We start from the raw sequence: 6,000 nt of genomic DNA on the forward strand, positions 1-6,000 counted from the left end.
GAGATAAAATAGCAAGAGTTCAGAGGATAAAACAGTGGGGGTTCAGGGGATAAAACAGTGGGAGTTCAGGGGATAAAACAGTGGGGGTTCAGGAGATAAAACAGCGAAACTTCGGGGATAAAACAGTGGGGGTTCAGGAGATAAAACAGTGGGGGTTCAGGAGATAAAACAGCGAAACTTCGGGGATAAGACAGTGGGGGTTCAGGGGATAAAACAGTGGGAGTTCAGGGGATAAAACAAAACAGTGGGGGTCAGGAGATAAAACAGCGAAACCTCGGGGATAAAACAGTGGGGGTTCAGGAGATAAAACAGTGGGGGTTCAGGAGATAAAACAGCGAAACTTCGGGGATAAAACAGTGGGGGTTCAGGAGATAAAACAGCGAGACTTCGGGGAAAGAACAGTGAGAGTCAGGGGATAAAACAGTGGGAGTTCAGGAGATAAAACAGCGAAACTTCGGGGATAAGACAGTGGGGGTTCAGGGGATAAAACAGCGGGAGTTCAGGAGATAAAACAGCGAGACTTCGGGGATAAAACAGTGAGAGTTCAGGGGATAAAACAGTGGGAGTTCAGGAGATAAAACAGCGAGACTTCGGGAATAAAACAGTGGGGGTTCAGGGGATAAAACAGCGGGAGTTCAGGAGATAAAACAGCGAGACTTCGGGGATAAAACAGTGAAAGTTCAGGGGATAAAACAGTGGGAGTTCAGGAGATAAAGCAGCGAGAGTTCAGGGGATAAAACAGCGAAAGTTCAGAGTATAAAACAACAGGAGGAGTTCGGGTGATAAAACAGCCGAGTGGAGAGACAGTTGGAGATTGAAAACAGTGCGAGTACAGAAACGTAAAAGTCTGAACAAGCACACAGAAAGTAAGAATTTATAGGCACTGGAGATGGAGCTGTTTGTGAGTAAGGGTATAGAATTTCTACTTTCTACTAATATCCAATTTATAGTTAATAGTACAAGAGTAAGTTTAAAGTAAGTAAAAGTAGCTAAAGTTTAAGCAAAAAAGTGATTTAAAAGTTTAAGGTTAAGGCATTGCAGGACAGCTCAGCCAAGTAGAATGCCCAGCCTGTAGCCTGTGGGGAGCTGTGGACCCTTCTTGTGACCCAGACGAGCCCATGTACAGGAAGTGTTACCGGCTGCACATGCTTGAGCTCCATGTTTCACAGCTTGAGCAGTGGCTGGAGTCACTAAGGTGCATCCGTGGGGCAGAGAACTATGTGGATAGCATGTTTAGAGAGGTGGTCACACTGCAAGTTAGGGGCAAGCAGGCAGATAGGGAATGGGTGACCACCAGGCAGTCCAAGAGAAACAGGCAGGTAGTGCAGGAGTCAACAGAGGTCCCACTCACTAACTGGTTTTCAATTCTGGATATTAGTGAGGCAATGGATCCTAGGAGGAGTGCAGCAAAAGCCAAGCACCACAGGTGGCCCAGCTGTACAGGAGGGGATGACAAAGAGCGGAAGGGCAATATTGATAGGGGATTCTTTATTTAGGGGAGCAGACGGGCATTTTTGCAGCCGTCAACATGACTCCAGGATAGTTTGTTGCCTCCCTGGTGGTAGGGTCAATGATGTCAGAGTGGCTGAGGGACATTCTTGTGAGGGAGGGAGAACAGCCAGAGGTCGAGGTCCACAATGGTACTAGCAACATAGGTAGGAAGAAGGTGTGGTCCTGCAATTAGAATTTAGGGAGCCATTTAGAAAATGAGCAAGCAGGACCTCTAAAATAATAATTTCTGGATCACACTCAGTGCCACGTGCAAGTTAGTACAGCAATAGGGAGATAAGGCAGATGAATGTGTGGCTGGAAAGATGGTGCAGGAGGGAGGGCTTTAGATTCCTGGGACACTGGGTCTGGCTCTTGGGGAGATGGCACTTGTACAAGTCGGACAGGTTGCATATGAACAGAGCTGGGACTGAGTTCCTTGCGGGCCATTATGCTAGTGCTGTTGGGGAGGGTTTAAACTAACTCAGCAGGGGACCAGGAGAGAATATTAGAAAGTAATATCACAGTGCATGGAATGTTGGGAGAGGCAGATAACACTAAATTAGAGAATAGTAAGTTAATAGATGGAGCTGGAGTAAGGGAGCACGTAATGAAGTCTAAATCAGGGTTACGCTGCATATATGTGAATGCACAGAGTATAGTCAATAACATTGGGGAGTTACAGGCACAGACGGCCTTGTGGGATTATGATGTTGTGGTGATAATGGAGGCCTAGCTGAAGGAAGGGCAGATCTGGGTGTTAAATATTCCTGGTTACAAAGTATTCAGAAAAGATAGGAAAGGGAAAAAAGAAGGAGGGGTGGCGCTTTTGGATAAGGAGAGTATTGCAGTACTGGAGAAGGAGGATGTGTCAGAGGATTTAAGGATGGAATTAATTTGACTAAAGCTAAGGAACAAGAAGGGTGCAATTACATTGCTAGGGGTAGTATATAGACCACCAGCTAGTGGGAAGGATATGGGTGAAAAAATCTGCAAGGAAATTACAAAGAGGTGTAAACATCGTAGAGTAGTTATAATGGGGGTATTTAAGTACCCGCATATGGACTGGAATAGTGGTAGTGTAAGGGGTAGTGATGGACAAGCGTTCCTAGATTGTGTTCAGGAGAATTTCCTACAGCAGTATGTGTCTAGTAACAAGAAAGGAGGCACTGCTAGACCTGGCTCTTGGGAATGAGGTGGGCCAAGTATATCAAGTGATAGTGGGAGAACACATTTAGGGGACAGTGATCATTCTGTCATAAAGTTTAAGATGATGGTGGGAAAGGATATTGGTCAATCCAGAGAAAGAATAATCAACTGGCAGAGAGCGGACCTCAATGGGGCAAGATCGGAGCTGGGCCGGATTGACTGGAACCAAAGGTTGGTGGGAAAAACAGTAGCTGAACAATGGGCTACCTTCAAAGTGGAGATGATTTGGGCACAGTCAAGGTATGTTCCCTCAAAAGGGAAGGATAGGACAAACAAATCCAGAGTTCCCTGGATGACAGAGGAAATAGAAATTAAGTTAAAGAAGAAAAAGTGTGTTTACGACAGGTGTCAGGTAGCAAATACAGTTGACAACCATGCATCCAAGAATATAGAAGGAAGTGTGGGTGGAAATTGCAGAGGCACTGGCAATAATCTTTCAACATTCCCTGGATTCAGGGGAGGTGCCGGAAGACTGGAACTTTGCAAACATTATGCTCTTGTTCAAAAAAGGTCGTAAAGATCTGCCCTGCAACTACAGACCAGTCAGTTTAACTTCGGTGGTGGGGAAACTTATAGAAATAATTATTTGGGATAGAATTAATAGTCACATGGAAAAATGTGGATAGATTCAGAAGAATCAGCATGGATCTGTTAAAGGAAAATCATTGCCATGGCAAATGCACCAGGAAGAGATTGTTCCCATGCTTTTCTTTATTCAAAAATGGTTCACTATTTGGACATATTCCTTTTCCTTGCAGAGGACAGGACCCTGCTTATGATTATATGTAGCTTCTAACAAGCATAAGTGAGATACGTTGCAAGCTGACTGATAACCTTAAATTGGTTAAAAGTGTGATTAAGCACTTGCTGCCCAATTATGAAATCACATCTCATGTTAAACATTATGTTCTGAGCTTTGCGGGTATGAGTTGGGTTGAATAAGGTCAGTACCCTCTGTATTGAGAACAGGCCAAGGGTTTTGCTGCTGATAGATCCACCAGTCAGTGAGATGTATGGCCTATGTACCTGGCATCACTGAAACTAATATACCACATTACTCATTTATTCGATAAGCAGAACATCATTTTGTCTTGATGGCAGTATCCAGATCATGGAAAATGCTGCTCATGTTGCCACTGGGTAGTATCAGCATGATGCTCAAATTTTCAGATACTTTACCCCAGAACTGTCTTTCAAGATGAGGGTTTTTATCTGGAGATTCTTCCCTTTAGCTAAAGCTAGATCAATCTTCCAGTCTCAATTAAATCCTCAAAAATGTTGACCTTTTCAATCCGAGTGCAAGCTCCAACTCGCATTCCTACATGGTGAATTTTTGGGAACTTTCTGCCTCCCACTGTGCTCTCTCTCTCCTGGATCCTGGTAAACTAATCTATGTTTTTAAAAAAATAATTCATTGGACGTGGGTGTTGCTGGCTATGCCAGCATTTATTGCCCATCCCAAATTGCCCTTGAGAAGGTGGTGATGAGCTGCCTTCTTGAACCGCTGCAGTCCATGTGATGTAGGTAGACCCACAGTGCTGTTAGGGAGGGAGTTCCAGGATTTTGACCAGCGACAGTGAAGGAACGGCGATATATTTCCAAGTCAGGATGGTGAGCAGCTTGAAGGTGAACTTCCAGGTGCTGGTGTTCCCATGTGTTTGCTGCCCTTGTCCTTCTAGGTGGTAGTAGTCGTGGGTTTGGAAAGTGCTGTCTAAGAAGCCTTCCTGCAATGCATCTTGTAAATGGGACACACTGCTGCAGCTGTGCGTCAGTGGTGGAGGGAGTGAATGCTTGTGGATGTGGTGCCAATCAAGCGGGCTGCTTTACCCTGGATGGTGTCAAGTTTCTTGATTATTGTTGGAGCTGCACTCATCCAGGCAAGTGGGGAGTATTCCATCACACTCCTGATTTGTGCCTTGTAGATGGTGGACAGGATTTGGGGAGTCAGGAGGTGAGTTACTTACCACAGCATTCCAAGTCTGTAACCTGCTCTTGTAGCTATGGTATTTAAATGGCTAGTCCAGTTCAGTTTCTGGTCAAAGGTAACCCCCAGGATCTTGATAGTGGGAGATTCAGTGATGGCAATGTCATTGAAAGTCAAGGGATGATGGTTAGATTCTCTCTTGTTGGAAATGGTCATTGCCTGGCACTTGTGTGATCCAAATGTTACTTGCTACTTTTCAGCCCAAGCCTGAATATTGTCCATGTCTCAATGCATTTGAACAAAGACTGCTTCAGTATCTGAGGAGTTGCGAATGGTGCTGAACATTGTGCAATCATTAGTGAACATCCCCACTTCTGAACTTAAGATGGAGGGACGGTCATTGATGAAGCAGCTGAAGATGGTTGGGCCTGGAACACTACCCTGAGGAACTCCTGCAGTGATGTCCTGGAACTGAGCTGATTGACCTCCAATAACCACAACCATTCTTTTTTTGTGCTAGGTAGGGAAACATCTGGAAACTATAGTACAGGATAAAATCAATAATCACTTAGACAAGTGCAGGGTAATTAAGGAAAGCCAGCATGGATTCATCAAGGAAAAATCATGTTTAACTAACTTACTGGAGTTTTTTGAGGAGGTAACAGAGAAGGTTGATAAAGGAAATGCTGTTAATGTGGTGTAAAGGATTTTCAAAAGGCATTTGATACAGTGCCAAACAACAAACTTGTGAGCAAAATCCTAGGTCATGGAATAAAAGGGAAAGTAGGTCCTTGTAAAAGAAATTGGCTGAGTGACAGGAAACAGAGAATAGAGATTCATGGTTGTTCTTCAGATTGGAGGAAGGTTTGCAGTGGAGCTCCTCAGGGGTCAGTGTTGGGATCCTTGCTCTTTCTGATATATATTGATGACCTAGGCTATGGTGTGCAGGGCATGATTTCAAAATTTGCAGATGATACAAAGATTGGAAATGTTGTCAACTGTGCTGGGCATAGTCTTGAACTTCAAAAGGACATAGACATGTTGGTGGATTGGGCAGGCAAGTGGCAGATGAAGTGTGGTGTGATTCCTTTTGGCAGGAAAGATATGGTGAGACAGCATAAAATAAAGGGAGAGCCTCTAAAGGAGTTGCAGGAACAGGTGGAGCTCAGTGTATACATAAATCTGTTATTGAAGATGACAAGGCATACTGAGAAAGCAGTTAAAATAAAGCACATAATATCTTAGGCTTTATTAAATAGGGGCGGCGAGTACAAGAAGAAGGAAGTCATGTTGATCTTGTATAAGACATTAGTTAGGCCTCATCTGGAGTACTGTGTCCATTTCTTGGTGCCATACTTGAGGAAGGATGTCAAGGCATT

This window comes from Cetorhinus maximus, chromosome 2, assembly GCF_964194155.1.
Source record: "Cetorhinus maximus chromosome 2, sCetMax3.hap1.1, whole genome shotgun sequence".
Classification (NCBI taxonomy): domain Eukaryota; kingdom Metazoa; phylum Chordata; class Chondrichthyes; order Lamniformes; family Cetorhinidae; genus Cetorhinus; species Cetorhinus maximus.